The 26,430-nt window shown below is 38.2% G+C and overlaps 1 long non-coding RNA gene across 2 annotated transcripts in view; it reads left to right on the top strand.

Annotated features, from left to right (window-relative positions):
* Positions 1–26,430, top strand: part of LOC131343238 (uncharacterized) — a 75,024-nt gene that overhangs the window by 32,710 nt on the left and 15,884 nt on the right. For both annotated transcript variants that reach the window (XR_009203123.1, XR_009203124.1), the window contains exon 2: positions 9,858–9,944. This is a non-coding gene — a long non-coding RNA (uncharacterized LOC131343238). The remainder of the gene's footprint in view (positions 1–9,857; positions 9,945–26,430) is intronic.

The following is a 26,430-nucleotide window of genomic DNA, read 5'->3' as shown; positions in this document are numbered from 1 at the left end:
AATCTTTATTGTATTATGATGGAAGTGATATTAGTCAGGAAACTTGTTGGGTCTTTCTACCCTTTATTCTGCCATTTATTTAACTGTTGTATAAATTTTCCAAAAAGTAATTCTGTAATATTACTTATTGGAGAAACAGTACATTCACATCACACACTTTACAGTCAGTCTCTGGCCAACTTTTAATGATAGTTCCAAAATTGTTCAGTTTTCATAATTCCAAAGCAACCTAAGCAGTACCTCATACAAAATCCTACATGTTTTATAATCACAGGTAATAAAAAAAATCATGATCACACAATCTTTAGGCTGTTACCAATGATACTCCCTCACACACACACACAGTAGACAAGCTGGTATATACAGTAATTTTCTGATCTTCTGATGGAGGTGCTATTAATTGCATTGTCAGATGTGCTGACAGCTCTACATGTTTGCCTTTGATGCTTTTTCATTAGACTGTGCTGAGATTAAATATTATCACATTACCAGAGAGTGAATCAAGTTAGCCTTAAAATAGGGATATTCCTAAAAAAAGTCTAGTTCTGATTTCTTTTTGTTGCACTGCATTATTGCTTATCTTCATTTTGAGTGTTACTTAGCATTTCAGTATTACATGCATGTGACCGTTCAGGTTGTGCAGGTAGATGTGTAATGGTATATACCAGACAACAGGGGCCAAAAAAACTCCATGAGACGATATTCTAAAGAAACCTTAAGAGTACGCAGACCCAAAAGGGAAACCATCCTCATTTGGGTGACACCGGAGAGTGTGATTATAAAATATTTTCCCGTCTATAATTGTGTACTATTTGGTCAAGTGCAATTGTGTAACCAGGAAATTCATTCTAGTTTTAACATGAAGTCTAGTTATCAACTGTTCACTGATGGAGACATGAGTGCAAAACTGTTCATGTCAACTGCAGTTCGAAGCCATCTTTATGATTTCTTGCCATGTATCTCCATGCTGTTCATGCAGGGCCAGCCCCAGCAGCAGCAAGGATATATGAGGTTAACTAATATTCTAACCAATATTCTCATTACAATTTAATTGATTTGCAAGGTGTTATATTTTATAACAACATTGTGTTCAATGAAAAAAGTTAATAGACTTCCAGTCTCCTGTGGCACAGCAGTAATGTATTCACCCTGCTCTCTGTACAGGAAGGATTCTTTACGGTCTGTGAGAAAATAGATACACTGCATGTATGCATAAACTTGAATATGAATATGTTAAATGGCAGCTCGTGGTCTTAGTTTGCTGTGCTGTGCTGTTGCTTGAGAAGCGGTTGTGCCTCAGATCTTTTTCTTGCCTTCTGAGGTCCAGGTGGGAGACTCAACTAAGTGACAGAATTTGGCAAAGAATAAATAAAAAGTAGATGGTAAAAACCCACATGGAAATGATTTTACAGGCGTTAAGATTTGCCCTTATGTTCTGACACAGTGTGTTCATAAGAAATAACTGTGAAGGTATTTTAGTGTATCTTTGTGTAAAGATACATTTGAACCAAAAGAATTGTTACTGATTTGCACAGAGCTAGAGAATTTGGGACAGATTGTCAGCAGTTGCTTCTATTTTCAGACAATACAAGTCGATCACAGGAAAGTGAATATGTCTGAGACTTGTATGTATAAGATATGTTGCATATATCTAATTAATATTACATCAGTTATAAAATGTGCACCTTGATTGTCTCATCAGACATATTTATGTGTTCTGAAAGCACAATCAAACCAATCCTGTCTAAAAGCCTGAGAGGCAGGGGCAGTTGGGAACAGAAAGGTGTGGTCTTGAGTGTGTGTTCCATGCTTTCGGTTCCTCCTAAACCCTTATTTATTTATTAATTAATTAATTAATTTGTTTGTTTATTGTGTGTTTATTCCTATTACTGTTTTGTAACCATACAGTTATTGCCCTGGACAGTAATTACATATGTGTCTTCACTGGTAGCGTTTTTGGCCACAACAATAACAAAAAAAAATAAACTCTTGGATGGACTGATCCTGTAATGCTATTCAAAATATCACATCTGTATAGCAGTGTGTATGACATTAGTTGCTAGCTAGATCAATTTGCAAGTAACCTTTAAAAACTATAGAATACAGAATACAGTGAAAATGTAATAAGAAAAAAATTATACATCCAGTATAATAAAGATACCTGCAGTGCATTGAGAACAATATTTGTAAAAGCAAAAAGACCTAATGTAAATGGACCCTCTAATTGAACAGCCACCGCCTGGTTCCACAGTTTATATTTATATGGGTTGAATGTCATGTGGCAGGGTTTCTTTTGGTAGAAAACTGTCCTGTTACCGTTGCCCTATTTCTCATACCTATTAGGTTTGTCTTACAGTGGCACTAGCCAGAAATTAATTTGTCACTATATCCTTGGCATGAGCCGCATGACAGAAACAAGACAGAACTCAACCTCCGACTTTCCAGTAGTTTTTGAGGAAACACAAAACAATCCTTGATTTGTTCTCAGACTAAACACTTATCCTCCCACAATGCTGAGGTGTGACGAGAGCACACATGCTCTGTAGTCAGGGGATTCCCCTCTGATCACTTTGAAGACTGGAAGTATTTGTGTCAAAACTCCTGACATTTAACATTGCAGCCTCACCTTTCATTAGCACAGTTTGTCTGTGGTTTAACTTTTGCACTGTTGGTCTTGCACAAACCAAGACATTATATGACAAAACTTTGAAATGAGAGATTTTTTTGTCATATTTTTTGCTTGTATTCGAATTGCGGCTCACCAGAATCTGAAGAATCGAGGCGTGGGAAGTTTGTGAACCCCCTGACCCCTCCTATTAATGTGGCAAATTAACAGAGTGCTGGCGATAAAAGAATCCCCGGCTGCTTTGTCTTTTCTCTAAAGGTCTTTAGAAGATAATAGATGCTGCCCTGTTTGTTCTTGCGGCTTGTTAGCAGCAGAGCTTCCAAAACCAAACCAATCAAATGGATTGTAAAATGTTTGTGTCTTTATTGCATCATTGTCTGGCAGTGGTAGTGTTATTACAGACACAAACTGATCTGATGGTGTCATTTCGGTGTACACATACAAAGTGAATGGGTATCTTTTTTTGCTAAGGGTTTTTGTAAGAAGCCGTGACGAATGTGAGGCCCACTGACGCGCAGCTCACAAAATTTAGGCATGAATAGAGAGGGCCTCCTTTGCCAAGGCTGTTTAGTGAAGGCCTCATCAAAACAGATACAAATCACATTGATATCTCTTTATAGGAATCCAACAAGGAAACATGCTCTTTCTTTCTCTCTCTCTCTCTCTCTCTGTCATTCTCGCTTCCCTCAATAGAATCTTATAGCTCCCGCAACCCAGCATGGCCTTTAGTTTTTTAGCCCACTGTTCTGAACTCTACAAAAAAACCTGGTAATATTCCAGGAAACAATTCAATATTACCCAGTCAGACACAGATAGACGTGAGACACAGATAGACGTGCAGATTGAGAAGTATGAGGATTACACCATTGGCATGGCCTTGTTATTGTCACTGACACATTTGCTTCATTTAATTTTTCACATTTTTATCCGTCACTGAATCTGGTAAGTCTCGTCACTAAACATGGCCAAGAACCACCTCTTTTTCCAGGGAGAGGCCATTTGATTGACAATCCACATGGCCTGTTGGCCAATCATGGACATTTTCTGCATCTGCCAGCAAACACAAGACACACATTTTTACAGCGTCTAAACTGAATCTAGCTTCATTAAATTAAAGCACTTCACTAAAGCAGTTTTTTTCCTCACTGGTCTGAGAGTAACATGATGCAGTATCTAGTTAGGTTAAAATATATTTTTAAAAAATGATGTCCAATATTTTGCCTCTTCAAATGCTGAGGATTAGTAGCATTATACTTGTGGAAGGACAGCATATAGCTTAGTTAGCCCTCAAAATCTTAGATGTTATCAAGGTCCTGTCACTAGTGATTTTCTAGTTCAGTTAAACCCTGACCAAAATTTAGGTTTCGGGTTTTGAGTCTTTGTGACACAAGTTGCTTGACCTGAATCCATTTACTGAGTAGAATAGGGAACCCTATTAACACATACGTTATAATAATAATAATAATAATAATTATTATTATTATTATTATTATTATTATTATTATTATTATTATTATTATTAGCCAAACCTTGGAAATTGGCCAGTGGGATTAGTGGTTCTGGGTCCAGTGCTAGTTTTAAAACTAGAATTGACTTTTTTTCTTGATCTCATTTTCCTCCATGTGTTTCTGACAGCATAGACCCTGAACTGAATATACTGCACATATTCTCACGAAAGCCTGCCACCGTCAGCTTTAAGAAATTTCATAACTTTGGTTCTGCAGGGTTGTCTAGATCAACCTCTCCTGTCAACACAGCAACCTGTTATCACTGAGCAGCTAGAACATGTGTGTGTGTGTGTGTGTATATATATATATATATATATATATATATACCCCACCCCCACCCCAATAAATCTCTGTAAGGATCAAAAGAGCTCAATGTCAAATAGTCATGTTCATCAAAGCCAAAACAGATGGGTGTGACGTTTGCTTAAAACCCACATATTTTCTTTTTTACAAAGGAGTGAACACATCCAGTTAATAGCTTTTTATAGATGTGATTTTAGGTACACTCTGGTGAAGGTACATACAACAATTCCACCTTGGTTAAATAGTAAAGCATTAGTCTGTTATCTATAAAAGAGTTGTATTTGATTGACTGAATAAAGACGAAAAAAAGCATCAGAATTAGTAATATTCATTTTCTTTTAGTAGGACATTGAATTATATGTTTTCATCTTATCAGTTATACCCTTTGCTTTTTCTCCTTATGCCATTTACTTTTAAACTCAACCAAAAGGCAAGAGAATTCCAGAGAATTCCTAGAAAACTATGCAGTATTCACTCTTTTTCCTTTAAGTTATGAAGCTATGCTCACCAAAAATAAGGTTTTTTTTATCTGAAGCTTCTCGAAAGGAACTCGTGTTCCTCATTTCTCTGCCGTCGGCCGTCATACAGGTTTGGGACTTTTGACGGACAGGAAGAATGTTGCTCGGAAGTGGGTTTTCTTGTTTTGTTTGGTTTAAGCCTATCAATTCTTTGTGTGTCCTTAAGCAAACAGGAGAGCGCTATGTCCTGTTTTTACTGTTTCACCACGTCACTGTTCAAACTTGAGAAGAGTAAATATTGGAGCAAAACTTTGGTGTGCTGAGCTGCTGGTGTCAGGCAGAAAAAAAGACGCCATATGAGCAAAACCTTCTCGTTGTAAATATGTGACATAAGCAGAGACAGAAAACTGTCCAGTGATATATATATTTTAATTTTGTTATTGAATTCATGGCACTGCTTTCGGTGGCTTTATATTAGTTGCTGTCCCTGATTTAAGCTGGAGACAGGGCGTAATTTTCTTCTAGTAAAAAAGACCCATTTTCTTCTAGTTAATAGTCCTTTCTTCCTCCATTCACATTGAGCACCAAACATTCTGTGTGCTGAAAGCAGATCTAGACAGAAATGCTCAGGATGCAGAAATTTAGATGGCTGATGGAGACAGAAACAGTGGCTAATAATATTGGTGCGTAATAATTTTTAGCACAGCTGAGCATTGTTACTGTTGGATCTCCTCGGAATTGTGTGAGACCAGTCCTCTTCATCTGTGGCTTAAGATAGTCAGTCTGCTAATCAGTTTCACCTGTAGTGCTGACCTCTGCAAAGCCTGCCACGCTTTCTCCCAGCCCTCGTGTTCTGCGATCACCTGACCCAAAAATTAGTATCAGGAGGGGAGCCACGTGCGGATTGTGTTTTAATAAGCACAATGAAAACAATCCATTTGGGGCTTTTCTGGGGGGCTGAATTTCACTGGATAGATGTTGACATGCTGCCCATGCTGGATCCCAAGCACGCCTGCAAGATCATGTGTTATTTTAATGTATTAGCACCAGAATTCTGGAAAATATATATGAAAAGCAGCAGATTTTCCAACCTTCTGGTGCTACCATGCTCATGCACACACAGCCTTACAGCCTTAAACACTCATATACAATATACATGTACAGTCTATTCACAAATTAAAAGAAGCAACTTTTCAGTACAAGAGTTCAACACAGGAACAAGAATGCCTCCCTTTTTTCATTATTTACTATTCTTCTCAATTGTAACTGTTTTCTTGCTCTTAATCTGTCTCAGATACCGCTGGCATTTGGCAGCCATTGCTCAGCACCACAGGTCAAGGCAAGGAACATATTTCCCCCTTTACTTTTCATCCCTCTTCACTGCATAATTTTTTTTAGGTCACACGCTTATCTGTGCTCTAAGAGTCTGCATGTATGGCCATGTTTAATCTTGGCTGCCTACTGTAAATTTTTTCTTAATTACCCAATGGCGTTTTGACAAGTGCTTTACAATTGCGATTTATCATTACCAGGAATTTACCAGTCTACTGTGTCACTCCGATGTGGTTCGTTTGCACTGTAATTACACCCAACGCTTGTAAACTTTGTGGCTGTGCAGTGAGAGTGCAGAATAGGCCTCAGAAACATTGTTCTTTGTCTTTTGGCTAGAATTCTGTTGCTTAAATGTAGCTGAATGTGAGTTGCTGGAGGTGAGATTGTGACCAGTTGAGGATTTTTTTTTTTTCCACTCAAAAGTGAACACATTAAAGATAGATTAGAATAACAGGGGACATATTTGTCATAGTCTAGTTTGGACACAAAATGGCTTGAGACAAAACACCTAGTAGGTTGTTTATGAGGAACATATCATTAAAATCATGGCCGTGTTGATGTACATGGAGCTACGCTGCTGTAAATCTGCATGTTGGTATTCGATAACACAGTTAGTACACCTGCAGAGGAGCTTGATTTGACCATGCTGACCCATGGCACTGGTCCAATACAGATAAAAATGTCCTTTAGACGTAGCCTTGAGCTGAGAGGAAGTGCGGAAGGGAGTCATATAAGTAGTTTAAAAAAAGTGACTTGATTGAGCGAAGCTTCTGGTATAGATAAATCATTCATTTACTTAATTTCTCATTATATCATTTGGCTTATTTAGTCACTTCTTTTATAAATAAAAGTAAACATTTGTGTTTTTATTCCATACCTACAATAGGTTTTATTGCTGTAGATTTTTTGCTGGCTTTGTCCTCCTGCACTTTGGTTTCTAGCACAGCAATCACATTCCAATCAGTGCATTCTTGTAATAAATTAGGAAACTTTTTATTATAAAAGCTGAAGGCAGGAATAAGAAGGCTTGCATGTGCAAGAAGCATGATTCATAGAATGATGCTTTTTTTTTTTTAAACACAAAAGGAAAGACTCCCACCTTAAACGTACACATCATCTACTTTAATGCAGAATTTATGGCCATGCAGAAGCTCAGAGCTGTGTGAATTACGAATGAGCCCCTGCACAGGATGATTCACCTCACAAATGTTCACTGCAGCTGAATATGTCAACACGTGTGAGTCTCTGAAACTGATTCATGATGTGCTGTAGAGGTAACGAGTGGTCCTTGCTGTAGAGGGAGCTCTCTCGCTGTCTTCGTTGTCATGCCTTGTTCTCCATTGATTAATGTTTTGAATATTAACCTTGACAGTATTGTTTGTCTGTCACTGATGAAACACTTTATCTTATTATTAAAAATGATGGTGGTGTCATGTCATGTTTATGTAGTGAGATAGAAAGGAGAGATAAGGGAAAGTTTCCAGCACTTCCTGACTTGTATATATATGTTCAGACTTGGTGTGTGTGTGTGTGTGTGTAACAGTGTATAGATGGATCATGCACAATACATAGATGTATTGTGCTAGGGGGTTTCTCTAATTCCATTCTGAGCCTGCCATCCTTACCTGTGGTTTACACACACACACTAACACTTCACTCATTCTACCCTTCTGAGACATCACTCCAAGCTAAGGGTGGAGGAATGCAGTCATCGGCGCCATCCAAGCATTCTCGCCGAGAGTAATCCTTGACATCACCTGTGTTTATCAGTTTGTTTTAGTTACATTTATACACAAGGAGAAGACATTTGTCAGGATATCAACTGTGTGTGTCCTTACCTCACACACAGGTGCTTACTCACACACACTCATGCACACACCCTTTTACCACTTCTAACAGAAAATAATTCAAGCTCTCTCTGGTGCTTTCTTCGTGGACAAGCATCCAAATGCCCAGGTCTGTGTATTTTCATGGTCGTTGTGGCAGTATTAAGGGAAACTGGCTCGGCTCAGCTGGGATTCGAGTTTCCTAATGAAATGACTCATTTCTGGATGGTGGCTGCAGCCGGAGTTGCCTCCAAACTCTCACCGGAGGTCTGATTACTCGATAGTTTTATGAGGTTAGCGTTTCGTCAGGAGTGACGTGGTCCATGCCACTGAGGTCACATACATGGGCTGAGGGTTGTGGGGAGGGCTGGGGTGTACTGGGGAGGGGATTGTAGTGGAGTTGGTCGTGGGTAGCCCTACATACTCACTGCCAGAGCTTGAGCTTGGGTCTTTATTTATGGAAAAGGATCCTAAAATAGCAAGCTGGCTCCTTTTTCTACTCCTCACATCTGCTGTGCGTATTGGTCCTTATCACACTTTTCATTTTAAAATACACTTGTACAAGTGACGTGTTTATTAAAATTTTGTAGCACTGTAGTTCACAGAATATTTGATAGTCCTCGCTGCAGAACCAAACATTCCAGCAAGGAATTCTCATCCTATAACCTTAACCGCATCCCTAATCTTTATACCAACCCCTAATCCCTACCCCAACCCCTAATTGGTTCCCCTAATCCCTATCCCAACCAATTATCCCTGTCCTTAATTCCTACCTGAACCCCTAATCTCTACCCCTAATCCCATACCCCCACCACTAATCCTTACCCTAATCCCTCTCCCAACCCCTTATTCCTACCCATAATGCCTACATTAACTCCTAATTTCTACCTTAATCCCTAATCCCTACCTCAGTACCAAGACACTCTAAAACTTCTTCCAGTAAACTGTACTTGGACCTGACAATAAACTGATGCTGTAATACTTACACGAATATTTTTGTGTTTTACATTCTAATCTATGTCGAAGCAATTGGCCAGTGCCCTACATACAATGGACTGTCTTCCCATCTGGGGTGTATTCTCAACTCACACCCAGTATTCATAGACTCTGGATCCACTTTGACCATAAGCAAGACAAAGCAGTTACTTTAGATAAATAAAAGAAAGAATGAATGAACATTTTTGTTTGACAAAATTCACTTTACCTTTAGATTTGGTTTATACGTGACTTCTGACTAAACTGTGCTTTTCTCAGTACAGAGAAGCATGTAGAAATCCCTGCCTGTGGTTAGCACTGTGGTGACTGCTGCAGATTCTGTAGATTAGATTAGATTGTAAAACGCTGTGGTATTCCTTAATCGAAATAAACAGGTAACCCAATACCCAGATAATCATTTGAGGCTTCAGTATTCTTACATACTAATACTATTTAGGTATATGTAACGTACTACAGCCACATGAAGACGGGAAAAATATGAATATATGAAAAAGAAAAGCACATCTGGCACTATTTTGATGCAAAGAGCAGCACGGTTGTGGTGTGCAAGGTAATTGTCCATAAGGTCTAAAAAGTCTTAAGAGCAGGCAGTGAAATATATATAATATATATATATATATATATATATATATATATATATATATATATATATATATATATATATATATAAGTTTGCCCAATAAAATACAATGCTTTGTCAGTGTAGTCCAGTTAAACTATACTGTATGTGCACTGATGTAACCGGATACTGTAATAGGTTTTAGATAATAAAATAATTGACGCTGTATTTCTATTTCTTCTCTTGTAGCTGTGGAAGTGGATTCCAGGAAAGCAGACACCCTCCACTTGCTTCACATGGATTCTTGCGGTTGAGGAGGATGTATGTTTTTTTGCGGTGAGGAATTCAATGTATATCTCACTGTTCCAGTGTTCTCCTCGTAGCTCATAAACCTCATAAATAGGCTTCTTTAAATAAGCTGAAAATGCTACTGTTAATGGATTTTACCCCAGAGCAACCAGCTAACATTCTGTACATAATTCTTAACTCTTGCACATATTGCACATATTGTTTTGCTGAGTGCTGAATATTGCACACATTTCTGCATGTTAAAATCCCACAAGGCTTTAAATGGCTTGCCTCCACAGCATTAGCTATTAAACACAGGCCCCCCACTGAACTTCATACGTCTGTTGGTTGCATGTTTATGAGCCAGAATGCTATTAAATGTTTAACCTGTTTGTCAAAATTGGCCTTGGCCAAACTATTGTTTTCGCTAACAAAGTTGGAAATTGTGAAGTAACATTATTTTTTAATAGGTTTGCCCGTTTGTTTTCATTGAAGACATGGGACAAAAGTAAGCAATCAAATGTTCTTTGGCATGGCCATGTCATAACACACTTCATCCTCATTGTAAGCTAATAAACACAGGCATAAGAAGCTTTACTAAATATCCTGTCATGTGGCAGATTGTAGTGAGATTGGTTTCATTTTGTTTAGCCTCTGCGTAGTTGTTTGTTGAAGAAATATTTATGATATCCAAATGCATTGCTGTCAAGCACTGACTTTGTTCTCATATATTTTAACCGATCTAATTCAATTCTGTTTTTGGTTTTATTTATATTGCATTCTTAACAATAGACAGTGACACAAAAGCAGCTTTAGTGTAAGCTGGGTGTAGATTTAGATCTGTAATGAGCAAGCTGAAGGTGAAAGTAAAAAGGAATGCTTGAGATGGACCAGAATCCTTTGCTTGATCCAAGAGAGTGGGATTAGATCTGTATTATACATGCTTGTAGCTATTTTTCACACAAGATGGCTATTTGTGGTTGTTTGGAGCAACGGATAGAAATAACATTACCTGTCCAATATAAACATAAATAGTTGAGGTATAGCATCATGTGATTCTGTATGAAAATGTCTGAACAATCTAGTCAACTTGTATATCCAATTATACAGTTCTACAGTTTCTGAGCACTAACATTAAGCAGTTTACCTATTAAAGATAGTATTTTAATTTTAATTAGTATGTTAGCCTTCAAATCTACTGAAAGCTCTGTTTTTCCCTGTCTAGAATATTTTATGATTATAAATGCTGTAAGGTCATATCATAGGTCATTTTCAGTGTGAGACACAGATAATAATAATACTAATAATAATCACTAGAACCACAGAGTGCCAGAGTTGGTCAGTGTATTTAACATTGCTGTGCATGAAATTACTAAATAATGTAATATTTTGACTAGGAAACCTGATGGACAGGGTTGTTTTGGCTCTGATGTGCCTTAAATCAGTACAAATACACAACCAGCCAGATGTGTATGTGTACTATGCCGCATGCATTGCCACTGTTTTTGCGCACACACGTACACAGTCATGCACCGAGTAGAAAATAACTCTTCAGCAACTGTAATCTATAAAGTCAAACAGTGCTGTGTGTTGAAAGGATGTTCATTATGAGCATATTGCAAATGAGCAGCAGCTGTTCTTGTGTATGAATCTACAGTATCCTGATTTTTGGCCTTAAGTCAGTTGTGCAGAAGAATATGTGGCTGACTGGACATGCATGACTGACATCTGCTCTGTGTTTGGCATGAAAGGTAGGGATCACTGTGGCTCATCTGTGAGCTTTTTAGTACCGATATATTGTTTGTATTGGATTGTCATACCGATGTTCTGTCCCTTGAACTCTTATAAGACCTTTAATACCACAGACCTGAGATACACAGCTGATGTGTGTGTACTTAGCTCATTCAGCTGTCTAGCACTGCCTGGAGCGATTTATCAGCCTAGATTCATACAAATCCCTGAAATTAAATGCAATTATATTTATTTGTATTATAATTTATATAGAGCTTGGGTGAACTTATTAAGCATTAAGTTCAGTTTTAATTGCCTTCTTTCTAGTTTGTCCTGAATGTAAGGAGTATAGAGGAGTAGATGTCATACACCAACTGGAGTAGTGCGAAGAGATTCATATAAAAATCATTTTTTGTTTATTTTGTTAATTTTTTTTTTTACATTTGCTTTACCCATGTGAAAAATGTTGGAAGAATAGTAGACATTATTAAACGTGTTTGAAGAATAGTAGGCATTATTAAACAATAAAAATGAAAAGTGTCTCCCAATCATAGTTCATCCTGAGCGTAATGAGTTAAATGTAGTGTCAACAGAACAGTGCCATGTGTCTTGTACATGATGGGATGCTGACGCTTAGACTGAAAAGAACTGCTGGTTAAAAAAAAAAACATTTGATTCAGGATTCAGGAAAAATAATAATTTGATTCTTGTTTGGAATTATGTCTAATATTGATATACTTGTATAGGAAAGGAACCAGATACATCTCACTGACCCACTGTTCACTTGTAATGGCATCTTGCTTCTGCCAAACCCCTCACACCTCTAAGCTCCTGTCTTCCTCTTTCCTTCCTCTGCCTCATGCTGAGCTTGTGTGCCAAGAAGAGGAAACTCCATCACCTGATGAGGTTTCTGAGAGTGCCCTGATGCCTGGAAATGAATATCTGGGTGATCAGTGATAAGTGTTGATTGGAGATATTAGCACATAATTTGCTGACGTACCTTCAGTGACATCCATTGGTTTTGTTTTCCACTGGTTTTGATGTAACTGATGACACACACCTGGCAGATGGACAAACTCCAGAGAACTCCCATGACAAAGCCTGTGATTAGCTCATGTATATGCAGTATGCAGAATGAAACTGCCAGGAATGTGTAAGCTCATATGTGTTTTTAGCTACTGCTAAATTTTGCTGCAGATATAGCAAGGCCTTAATTTGTTATTAAACTCCAACCAAAAAGGAAGCATGCATCTAGACTTCTGTTCTGAATTTCAATCAAGCTTCAGAGTGTACTTGGACCATTACAAAGACTTACAATGAAATTCAATAATCCTTAATGTTAAGTCTGTCTGTGTGTATCACAGCCTCTCCGGATTTCACAGTTTTTTTGCGATTGTTGGAACCATAAATACTCGATTTTGCGGCATCATTTTTCAAACTTTGCTGCTTTTTTGTTACCAGTGAAGGCACATAAATAATTACTTTCTTATGGTAGCTGTACATATTCATATTCATCCCATATTCATATTTGAAGAGGGCTTTGGCTGAATGTGTCTTGTGATATGTGAAAACTTTCTCTGAATAGCGCTGGATTTTGTTTGATTTTACGTTAATTTCTGCCATTGCAAAATCTAGAAATCCTGGAGGGACTGGTATCAGATATCAGTAGAGCTCAGTGTTTGTGTGTGGTTTTGGTCTTCAGCATGGTCTCACGCTTGAACATTTATTACCATTCACAAGTAAGTGATGAAGGCTAGTGTTAGGGGCTGGGTTAGCCTTTGTACTTAAAATCCAATTAAATCTAGCAATATAGTGCTTACTTTTTTAAGTTCATATGATTATTTTATATCAGTATTTACCCATTTTTACCATGTCCTCATCAATACCTCAAACATGATTCCCAACAAATTCAAGCATTAACCAGTAACTATAATAAAAAAGCATTATAATGCAGCCACAGACGTACTGGGTTAAGAAGTTGTGTAATGGCCATTGTGTTGTGCAACTGTTAAATCTTTTGGTGTTAATTATGGGTTGGATAAAGAGATTGCAGGGATTTTTGGGGGGCATATCATATAAAGACACTTCAAGTGTTTTTATTTTAACAAGCACTAGAAATGTTGTACAGTGACCTGATTTTAGCAGCTCATACAGTAAAAATCTGATTTCACTGATCATTTTGCTTCAGTGCTGCTCATTTCCCTGAGTTGGGATGAAGGAGAGACTGAAAAATAAGGTGTTTGTGCATGCATTTGCAAGTTTGTGTGTGTTTTCACTGGGTGGTCTTCATGCCTGGTTGGTCGGTGATCCTCTGGATCATAAATCGGAGTCCAGCGCTGGGCCTGGCAGTGTGTGACCACCGGCACATGGCCTAAGGAAAAGTCCATCATTACCTACCCCTTTGGGCTTCTAGCCTTCGCAGACAAAAATCTAACAACACCAGCACTGAAAATGTTTTACTGTTTTCACTATTTTACTATTCTAATAATTTGCTTATTTAGAAAATCCACATTCCATTTACTATTTTGGTGGAGGTTTTATTTTTCGCATCTTCCCCTCAGTTAAGGAGATTGTATGTAAAATTTGCTAGCAGCCTGAGATTTCTTTATGTAAGGCTGTAGATTAAAGCTGCAAGGGTCCATCTACCCTAGCTTTTAGGGCACTCAGTGCCAGCAATTAAGATGTCGGTGATGAGGAGCATGAAGTAGCGTCCACACTCTCTCTCTGTTTCCCACTCCGGACCCAGCTTTAATCTCTGCTGTGGTGGCTCTCACCAGTGCACTGACCTCTCAGGCATACATAAAGATAAGACGCTGGCATCAGACTGTTTGGAATAATAACGCCCAATTTGAAGAGAAGTGGCTCAGCAAACACCAAAGCACCAGAATAAAAAAGCAGATGGAGATGAAAGAGGAGCGGATGTTACTCCGGAGATAAGAAAAGAAATGTATATATGTGATTGCAAACAAATGCTCTCACTCAACGGGAGACGAGTGCCAGGCTCTCAGCCTGATTCCTGACCTGTGGAGGATGGAGATAGAGAAATGCAATTTGTTCTTTTGTGCGGCAGGATCACAGAGGGACTGTGACTTTTTCTTTCTCTGTCTCTTGTTGAGTGCAATTTAGTTGGACGAGCAGGTGGTCCGGGCCTAGTGCAACGGCAGTGACTTTACTTTCTTTCTCTTTTTTGTTTTCCTGCAGAGGCTTACTGGGCTTTCGGTGTTTGCTTCTGTCATGCAGTGCTTTCAGATGGCATTTGGGTGTGGAGGATTAAACAGGAGGGATGGAGTGAATGAGGGAAAGGTGGAGGCATAGAGGCGCTGTGGCGCCGTCGACCTGTTGGCCCACAGCCTAGTTCACATTTTTTAAAATAAAAAATAAATGCAAGTCGTCGGCTCAAGCCTTTTTTAGCCGCTCTCCACATGGCTTTTGTGGCCACCTTCATGGTTCTGTGTTGGCCTCAGAACACGCCTGGCAGCGCATTGTGCCTCATCAAAGGTCCAACAACATGGAAATAAAGTGGCTTCCTCAGCTGTTTCCTGTCTAAGGGCGAAACAGATGAAAAAAAGAAAGTATGGGCTTTGGGTGTTCATGTTCAGGGCTGTGTAACCGTTTCGCTTTTGCAGGTGCATTCAGTCACACTTATCCAGCTGTTTATCCCGAAAAGACCCCCTACCCTCCTCTCAGGGATTAAGGACATAGTCATGCACAAAGTCGTCAGCTATTAGCTGTGTAAGCTTTTCTTTGCACATTATCTATGGATTAGTGGTCTTCTTTAATAGTATGGTTACAATTTACTCACTAGCAGGAACACCATTTTAGCAATGATCATATCCTTGCTTTTGCAACTGTTTTATGTCGAGGATAGCAAGCCTTTAAACTCAGGTTTTTCAATAATTTACACCTAGGACCCCTGAATAAATTAAGAAATGGATGAAATTTCTGAGACGTACTTGTGATCTCATATCAACTGCCACACAAGCCACATTCATTAATTTTCGAGAACAATTTTTATTAATCGTTTGCGTAAGCCAAACCAAAATAAAATTTGCACTGGATTTTTTGAAGTTTCATAAACACTGATTTTCTTGTGTTCATGTGTGTATGTTGTAGACTCACATTTACAAGAATAAAAACTATTTTTTAGCAGCATAAACATCATATTACAGAGATGTAGACAATTCAGTGCCATAGAAATTCAGGTCAAAAGAAAAATGTTTGCCATAAAAATTACTGCTGATCAAGAGTTTCTCTGTTATCGGGCGAATACAACCAACTGAGCCATTTGCACCTCCTCAGCTTACGGAGAGCATCTACACAGGCCAGTCTACCCTCCTTTTATACAGTGCCATTCTAACTTCATTTTATATAGCTAGATATAAAGATTAATTTCAAATAAACCTAATTGCCATCCTTAATTAATGACATTTAGGTCTATATGAAATGACTAGTCTAAAAAATTGTTTATTTTGAAATAAATACAGTAAGCAAAATAAATTTTACTTGACTGTATAATCCTATATAAAAAGCCGGTATCTGATCACGAATGATAAGAGTCGAGGCTGTTAGATTCTCGAGAACAGAAGTAGGATATGAAAGTATTTATAAATTTGCAAGATTTTCATGATCTGCAGTTTTTTTGGGTAAATATTCATGCAAGCAATTTATGCATAAATATATTTGAAAAACTTGAAAACTGACTTGAAAAATGTGGGCCATTGTGTGTGTGAGTGTGTGTGTGTGAGAGAGAGAGAGAGAGAGAGAGAGATTCTGTTCACACACTGACGCACAGAAAAAGAGAGGCATACACACTACAGCAATTAGCATTAATGAAAGTGGTTGGGCGTGATGCAGTCAGTGTGCAGTTTTCCCTGAAAAGGACTGGGAGTGGTTGCTTTCATTGGTGAGGTAAATAGTGGGAATTGGAAGCAGATACAGTTGCACGTCATTGCATCACCTGAGGGTTTCTCCACTGCAAACTTTCTTGGATATTTGTTTAGATCTGGCATTTAAACCCTCCTGGGATTTTGCACTACTCACATTACAGTTCTCTATTAAAGATCCATTCATTGGAATAAGGCACACGTAGCACATTGTCAAACAGCTGATGCAGGTCTGGTGGTTTGTTCTTCAGTTCCGTACAAAGATTTGCGGTTATATGGTTGAACTTTATTATTAAAACAAAATTTGCATGTTTATATGAGAAAAAGTTTAAAATGGAAATAGACTTTTACTGCTTCACCCTACACCAGAGGGGTTGGGTGATCTCTTGACCTTTGGTGCCTCAGTGTCAGGTTGCTGCTTGACCTCTTTGCCCTAAACTGTCAATTAAAACAGCTCTATCAGAGTCAACAGCCCTCAGTCTCTACCCTCTGCTTATGCCTCTTTATCTGTAATGCTTTCCCCAACATGATATCATATTTTTTTCTCTATTATTGTGAATGCTGGTATCAATTTGTTTCTGTGAATTTCTGAGTGATTTTGTTCAGACCTTTAATTAAGCGTGCATAACAGCCGCTTTTAAAATGCCATTCCCATCATTCCAAGCCACTACATCCGTATAGCTCTGTTGAATCTCTCAGTTGCTGCATCTTTTGTTTGCACTGCCCAGTCGAGCCCAGAGTCGGTTTAATTGGTTTGTTCAGTTGGTTTCGATATGCTCCACAGTGCATAGCGTTTTTTTTACAGACCCCATACAGTTCAGTCTCAAAATCCTCCCCTTTAATTGAGGGCATACATACCGTCATCATGCTTGGCAAAGTAATTTTGCCCTGTAGTTGGCATTTGAGGAAGGTCCACCACTTGCTTGACTGATTTTTACCTGCTGTGATGTGTTGGAGAATGTGTGAAGAGAGCACTAGTGGGTTATGAAGCAGAATAAATTTCTTCATTTAGCTGAACTGAAATTCTTTGACACCATAGGCTGTAGATCGAAGTAAATTACTTCAGTCTCTGAGGGATTGAAGTCACTACATTTTAGCACTTAAGTTTCGGATGATGTGCTTTTAAAAATAAATTTTAAAGTCATTTAAATGTTGTATGTTATTAAATATTATTATTATTATTATTATTATTATTATTATTATTGTTATGTACTATGCCTGATATAAACAAAATACTCCATTTAGCCTGAAATACCATAGAATTACCATCTTTCATTTAGAAATATTTACTTTTAAATTATATATTAATATTCCATTCTAATCATGGATTTGTCATTTTATTTATTTATTTATTTAATTATTTAAAATGACAACATGAAATAGACGCCATAAATATTCTATATAAATTCAAATATTAGCTGTAAATATTTAATTGAAATAAAATGTGCTTTGTTAGATGCATTTATGATTTATCCTCTAACTGTAAAATGTACATTTTTTTAAGTGATTCATATCTGTTGTTATAATAAACAGTCTGGTCATCCTGAGTTCAAGTGCATCATCATTCCTCTCTCCTTTCATCACTTTAGTCCACCTCCTTTGTGTTTTCCCCTCTACCTTATCCCTCACTTTCTCTTTTTTCCCCCTTCTCTAATCTCTGCTTTGAAGAACTCCCTCCCCCCACCTTGTCATGCGCTCTCTGAAAACTCAAATCCGCTTGATTTCAACACCTTTTCATATCCCGTACCTATCGGCTATCTGCCTGGGCGTCTGTGCCCCGACCGCCTGGCCTCTCTGTCATCGGGGGAGTGTGTTTGTTCCTGTTGCCCCAAACTGTGCCCCTCAGCTGGGTGCACTAACCCCCCAGGAACCCATTCCAGCCACCCTACTTCTAGTCCCTTCTTACTGTCATTACATAAACAGCATTTATGAGGTGTGGATAAGCAATATTCAGCTGGGACCAAAGCTTTCAGATTGCACCATGGGGCAGGAGGCTGCAGCATAGTCCCTTCCTTACTTTTTAATCCCTTTGCCTTTCAACCACAATGGGAACCATGTGTCTTGCACCGAGCAGGATAAAAAAAACCCACCATGGAGAAAGGCCATTTACCTCATGAAAATTGATGTTGCACCGTGGAGGCTCATGCAGAGTTTGAGAGCATGGCAAATCTAGATTACGGAGGGTGCCATTATGGTCGTAAATAATAACACCACTGTGTGAGAACATTTACTGAACTTGACTGCCTGATGACTTTAATCATGGCTCAGCCAGTAAGATCTAATATTGTGGGTTAGTCTGTCCATTTAAGTGGGTTTCCATATGATAATGGTGCATTTTGTTCCCTCTTAAAGAAGTAGTATACCCAGAAATCTGAACTGTGCTAATCACGAATGAGAAGAGTTAGTGTTCCATTAGTGTGCCATTTGCACATCATTTGCTAAATGGTGCTTTCTTGATAGCAATATAAGCATTTCGAGGTGGAGTGTTTCTTCAAGAGCCTTAATGTTTGTTAGTTATTGTATCTTCTCCAGGTCTTCCTCACTGCAGTGGGATGGACTGGAGGATTTAATGAATGGTTTGGTTTGGTAAAGGCCCAGCCCTGAAACAAGATAATTCTCCATGGCAGATGCTTCCAGATGTTGGTTATTATTAACTCCTGGCATCTCCTTACCACAGGAGTACAGGACAGACAGCCTCTGTCACCATCACTCTTGCTCTAGCTTATTCTTTCTCGGGAAGAATACCCCTATGCCAAGCTTGTTCAGCTAAAGGTCATAATGACATAAAATTCCTTGTTTACAGTGATGTAATGTGACTGAATGAGATTAATGTTCTTTAACACTTGGCCATTAGTATATGGTTACCAGTAAGTAATCTTAAAGTGGTATGATTTGGTGCTTATGACACTTCTGATAAAGATGCCATGTTTTTTAATTAGATCAGAATGGGTAGTAATAATAATAATAATAATAATAATAATAATAGATCTTTATGGTATTAATGTCGATAGCCTTGTAGCTAGTCTCTGGTCTGATGTTCTGCCTTCAGCTAAATAATTTTCTTAAATATATGAGCTTGGTAGATGAGCATGGTATAGATAGCTTGAGTCTCTAATCTAAAGTCATTTTGATCATGTTGATTAGCACTGATGCAGTATTTGTTTTATCTCTTGGATTACTACACATCACACCATTATCTTAATGGTCTGTGGCCAACACTGAATCAGATATTATTTAGATCTAGAAAGCTTTTTTAGCTTGTTTTTTTTTTTTTAAGAAAATGGCAAAAGCATGTAAGGGCTCAAAAACATGGTTCTTGCCACTTCAGCAGAGAGGTAATGCGCTCCAGATGAGGATGTTTTACTGGCTTCACTTCCTGTCTGCTGCTCTTCTGGATGTGTGGCTAAATCAGGAGGTTTCGCTTATCTTTGAGATAAAGGGCTTAGTTTGAAGATCATCATAACAATATGTTTTTTATAGTAACTGAGGAAGTGCATTAATTAGCTATATTACAATAACATTCTTGCTCTGAGATAGACACAGTGGTTTGACCTTTCTGACTTAATAGTGTCTTGCATAGGTACTGTATTCACATCCCTTTGAACTTTTTGACATTTTCTATGTTGTTACAATCTGGAATTAAAAAGTACTTGGGATTTTTTACTATTCTGTAAATATAATGTATAAGAAATGTAATATTCCCTAGCTTCAAGATTATGGGCTTTTTATTGTAATCCCATTTCAGTTCCAGATTGTAACCACGACAAAATGTCAAAAGGTTTAATACTTAAATAGTGTGCGTATGTGGCTACAAACCATGTGCAAACTTGTTGAACTTCAATTTCAATCAGATTATAAGCATTTGATGTCCAATCCACATCTCGGAAGCTAGAGAATATAATTGTTCTTACCTGGCATAGTCAAGCTGTCAAACTCATTTCATGGGTTCATGGGTCTTTCAGCACTCTACAGTAACAGAACCCAAAAGGGTTGACAGAGGGGTTCCGCCAGTACTTCTTTGTCCCACCGCTCTGTCAGTAGTAAGGGGTTTATCAGACCACCACTGCAACTCAAACCAGGGTTGCGCCACTGGCAACTTCAGGTTCTATCTTCTCATGTATCATTTTCCTCCTCCCTGCAGGCCTCACAGATGTCAGTGTGTTTCTAAACCCTACAGACACAGATCAAGCCATTGCATCCTTCCCTGTAGTATGCGGGTGACCTCTGTGATGGCAGCTTGGTCCTAAAACTGTGCCAAAAAATATCAAGAACAGGTCCAGTGAGAAATGGCTGAAGAGTTTCAATGTCTCTTTAAGGTCATCTTTTTATAATGCAGTGTTTGAAGTGAACATTAAAGTGACAACATCCTTTTGATCTGTAGTTCTGGTAGATCCACACACCAAAGTATTGTATTTGGCCTGGGTAAAAGTAGAGTATAGTGATTTTTTTTAACAAGAGCTGCATCTTCCTTTGAAATTGTTATTATTTGGTAATTCCTTATATTTACATCCCTAAGAACAATCTGTTCCATTTCAAAGTATAGATTATTTGGCATATAATATATTGTAAGTTGAATGATAACACACTGAAGTAAGGGTGTATTTAAACACCAAAGTGGCTTGAGTCAGACTGAAAGCTCCTGATTGGTCCTTATACTCTGAATTTTTTTTTTTCCTTGGAAGGCTAAATACTAAATACTTAATACTAAATATTACATATGCAGTAAATGGGATTCTAGGCCGATGTTATCTGACCACATTGAGTCAGAGAGCTGATTTGGGAGGCTCTCAGAGCTCTAGCTGATTATCAGAGGAGCTTCATGGAAAGGCCTGCGGTCTTGTCTTCTTTCCAGGTGGCTGGTTTTGATTAGCTCAAATTCAACACGACCATCTCTTTTTCTCTAGGATTAAACTCTAAAAAAAGTAGTGAGGTGGTGTCAGTTGCTGTGATGAGGTATGCAAACTTATATGCAGGAACTGAAATCCAAGCAGTAGGATTTTGGCACCGGCAATTTTAAAGGACCTAAAAATGTAAGACTTGACCAAAATTGTCGGTTTTCAAATACACAGACTCAAACACACAAACACCACACAAAATAATTAAATAAACAAATAAAGCACAAGTTACAACAGTACAAATCTAATTATTTACTGTAGGATGGGTGCTTTTCCAAAATAGCATAATGTTCATGATGCTCATGCAGAGATTTCCCTATTGTGCTTACAGTACAGCTACAGATAAATAATGTACATCTTTAAGGTTTAAGAAAACACCATGAGGCAGTGAGCTTTTGGAGCCAGAGATAGTCACGGGTTTGAAAAATCTTGTTTGTAAAAGTTTTTAAGAGATTTGTTTGAAGCAGTTATTAAAATGTAAATGTGGTCCTTGTGTCTTTCCCAATATGCTCCAGCAATTGCTGGTAGTCTGCAATGTCAGTCAAATGGCTTCTGCATAAAAAAGTAGACAGTCTTGGCCACATTTAGTAATGGAAAAAAATCACATGGTCTTTTTCCAGCATTTAACTGTCCAGTTTTTATGAGCCTTTATCCACTGTAGCTTTAGATTCCTTTTCATTTTTCTGACACGAGAGGAATCTAATATGGTCTTCTGCTGTTGTAGCCCATACACCTCGATGTTTGAGCTGGTCTGAGATGCTTTTTCTGAGATGATTTTCTACAGTTGTAAACATGATTAAAAGTTGTTTGAGTTACTGTAGCTTTCCTCTCAGCTTAAACCAGTCTGGCTATTCTTTCATCAAGGCATTGTTGCACTCTGGCCACAACTTCCTCAGCCTGCATATGCAAAGAAAATAATTTCACTATGCTGTAATGTATGTGTGGCTTTAGAAGTAAATGCTTCTTTTCTATTATAGTCCCCACCAAAAGTATTGGAATTACAAGTCTTGTTTTTGTTCTTGATACACTGAAAAACATTTCAGATCAGTGATGCTTTTTTTGACAGCTTTTATTTCCTGAAAGTGTTAAACAAATTAGAACATGGGACATTTGGTGGCAGACCAATTTTTGGTGAGTAAATTATTACCATAGCAGCACTTTTAATTACAAAAAGTATTGGAATGTAAAGACTGAGCCAGACTTAAATTATCCACCTTTGTCCCCTGATCAAGTCCTTTGTTGTGTTGGCGGTGTTGTGTTTTAAGTCATTGTCTTGCTGCATGAAGAAGTTCCACTCAATTACATTGGATGCAATTCTCTGTTGGCTGACAGAATGTTTCTGTAGATTTCTCAAAGTCATTCTGCTGCTACCATCATGAGTTTTACTTCATTATCAATAAAGATTTGTAAGTCTGTTCTCACACAAGCCCAACCCAAGATGAATAAGCTTGTATGTTGTGGGTCATGAGCAGAACCCTACTTTCTTCACATTTTGGCCTTTCCATCACTTTAGTAGAGGTTTATTTTTGCCCCAGAACTGTGTAATTTTTTTGCAAATTCCTAGTCTTCTGATTCATCCTGCTGCTCTCATTGTCTTCTACAATGGTAGATTGTGATACCGTCGCCCCTGCTTTGTGTAGGTTTTTTTAGGGTTAGGGTTTATCCAAAATGTTGTATTGGCTATGCCAATAGTGCTTATGCAATAGCTTTAATTATTTTTCCTTCTTCTCTTTGCATCACACCAATATCTTGGTTTTCTCCCAAAGACAGCTCTCTGGTCTTCATGTTGGTTTATCCTTTTTTTTTTTAACAACAAATGCAGTCCACACGGGTGAAATTCGGGGGAGAAATTCAACCTAAGAATTAGACGTTCAGATCTCTGAATTGCTTAAGTAATCAATCTATCAAGGCAGCAGGAAACACCTGTCAGTTCCAATATTTTTAACAGTAAAACAATGGGTTGGTTCTAATAAGTGCAATATTCTAACACATTTAAATGTAAATATCAGAAAATTGAGGGTTGAAATATTGATCTATCATCACATATTCATCTTTTCATTTCAAACCCAAATGTCTCCAGTGTATAGCAACAACAAAAGAACTGACCATGCCTATACACTGTGTACAATCTCTCTCTCTATATAATGTCATGAATGCTTTTACTTTTTTGACTTGAATTGTTGCCAGTCACCAATCTCTTCATTCTGCAAGGAGTTTGCTCTGAGTGGGTGGAAAAAACATACTTGGCAGTAATCAGACCTCATTTAGGTAAAAGTGGAGACAAACATCAACTCCTGATTGAAAATAGTGCATTTCTGCAACATGCTCCACTCACTAAAGATTTATTTGGTCTGCTAGAAGGAACACAAAAAAGGGTTATTCATTATAATAATACGATCAATTATTAGCAAAAGTGCTGTATATAAAAGTATTAGTAAAGATCCAATGAGGAATCACAAAAGAGAAAGAAGTCACTTACCTCTTCTCACATGCTTTTGGTAAGCGCTAGTGGACAGGATATAAACTGACTAGATGCAGTTTGTAACAATAGATGTTTCTTGAATATTAAGGTCTCATCAGAATCAGTTGTATTTTCATGCCTGCATTTTGGCCTAAGAGACTTGCCTGTACTTGCTATAAGTCGAAAATAAGAAAAGGTTCATATACTTCAATCTCTGTGGGCCTCAGAGCAGTCAGTGCTGTTTACTGAACATTCAGACGAATCACAGTGCAGAGTAAAAATATTTGTGCTGCAACAGAGAATTTGCCGGAGGAGTAAATCTGTCACTTGAAATAGTTAATTTTGAGATATTATGATTGCAGTTATGTGGAATGCATCCATTTGCCTGTAGCAATTAACCCATTATAAAGGAGCATGCTGCAGATGGAATTATTGTGCAACTATCGCGCAGACAAATACCGACAAACTCCAATAAACACCAACATTTAACACATAATCAGTACTGAGGATTAGGGAATGAACACATTCCTGGCTAACTATTTCCTGTTTACTCGCAAACGTCTGACCAATTTATAATTTAGGCAGCAGTTTCATAATCATAAATGCTGTTTGATTATACAATCACAGTGGGATAAGATGTAGATATTCAGTCCATGTGTGTGTCTGTGTATGTGATTGTGTGTGTGTGTGTTTGTGAGTGTGTGTGTTTGGAGGTTAAATCTCATTACTCCTTTGGAACAGGAGTGTGTGTGGACGTCAGCTCATGGCTCTAATCTGATTTGCAGCAGGGAACGGGTCGTTTCACATGACTGGTTTAATGCTGTGCTGGAGTGGCGCAAGGCAGTGCCAGTGTCCCTGCAATAAGTGTGTGTGTGGACATGTTTTAATATCTTGATGGGGATCAGATATCTCAAGAAGGATAGAAATTTCTGACAGTTTTGACATTGTGGGTACATTTGGCTGTTTTTTTTGTTTTTCTTTTGTTTCGTTAAATGCTTTTGGTTTTGCTTATGTTTATTGAGTTTAAGGTGTTAACTTCAGGTGCAGGCGTAGCTGAATTAATAATTGGGTCAATGGTTAGGTCCTTACAAGGATAGCAGGACAAATGTGTGTGTGTGTGTGTCTGTGTGTGCATATATTAGCCAGGAAATGGTTTTCTAATGCCTATGCTCCAAACTCTGAACGTCACAAGTTCTCTTTGGGTTTTGTTTTAATTTTTGTTGCTTTTTTTTTTTTTTGCAGCACTAATCTAAGACCCAGGCCCCGGAGCCGTTGTGTCTGTGAAGAAAATGTGTGCTATTAACTCTTGTATCTGGAAAGTGAAGGTTGATTTTCTGACTCTGGCACTCATTTCCTTGCAGCGTGTCTGTTTACGTGTGTCTCCTAACAAGAGCCTTATTTTAAACTAATGGACCATCAGATAATGTATCGAATAATTGGACCCCTCCTCCAATGTTGACTGAGCCAGTCCCTGAGAGAGCAGAGCCTCTACCTCTTCAGTATTGTTTTAATATTGTTTGTTTGTCATGGTGTGTAACTCTGTTACACCATGTGTGTGTGTTTGTGTGTGTGTGTGTGTGTACAGAAAGCATGGTGATCTAGGCGTGGTGAACAACTGCAGGTTGTTTTCCATCTGCTGGCACAATGAGTGTTGCTCTTACTTGGAGAAAATTAGTCACTATGCAGTTTGCCACTAGTTCAGTGGTCTAATCACAAACAATTATTTAATTGATTTGTCACATTATCAATTTATGGGAAGGAAATTTAGGTCAATTTTTCCCCAAGATTTCTTGGAAATGTTACCCTAACTGTTCCTATCCAAGATGCCAAGAGAGAAACAGCGTGAGCATGTTATTAAGAATGACTGTTACCAAGTTACATTAAGATTTTTAGGACACTATAAGATCGAACTCTGTTCGTCGTTTGAAATGCCAGACGATGTCATTTGGAAATATAGTACATACGGGCGTATGGCAATGACTACATTAATCCTGATGCAATGATCTCAGCATGTACTGTCAAATGTGTGCGTTTACTCTCTGGGCGATACAAACCGGTGCAACTGAAATGATGCAAGTGTGAGGGAAGGGCCTGGAATAACACATCCACATGCTGTTGATTTGAAGGCTTGTGAGTCTACTGAAAAAATTCTCCCTGGGAAATTTACCTGCTCTGACTTGTTCCTTTTGAGGGACAAAAAAATAAACTATGTAGAAGGCCTGATTTAATTGCAGCAAGACACCGCTGTGTAAACGATGAGACTGGCTCAGACATCGTCATCTTGGCTTCACTGCTTGAGAAATCCGTCAGGGAAAGACAGTAGGGTTTCTAGTGGTGATAGAATTATGTGGAAAGCAATGACAGAGATATCACTTCAAACGCTCTCTCCAGCTTCAGATCCTGGTGACGGATCAAATAAAGATTTTGCTTATCTCAGAAAGCCTTTCAAAGAGAACCACTGCTAACTCACTGCTGTGAGTGTGTGTGTGTGTGTGTGTGTGTGTGTGTGTCGGGGTGACTGAGGTGTGGCTCCAGGATTTAGTACAGTTGTCTTGGTTCTGGTA

This window comes from Hemibagrus wyckioides, linkage group LG02 (assembly GCF_019097595.1).
Source record: "Hemibagrus wyckioides isolate EC202008001 linkage group LG02, SWU_Hwy_1.0, whole genome shotgun sequence".
NCBI classification, from domain to species: Eukaryota; Metazoa; Chordata; class Actinopteri; order Siluriformes; family Bagridae; genus Hemibagrus; species Hemibagrus wyckioides.
Note: the sequence above shows the minus strand (reverse complement) of the source record. Positions and strands in the feature narration are given on the sequence as shown.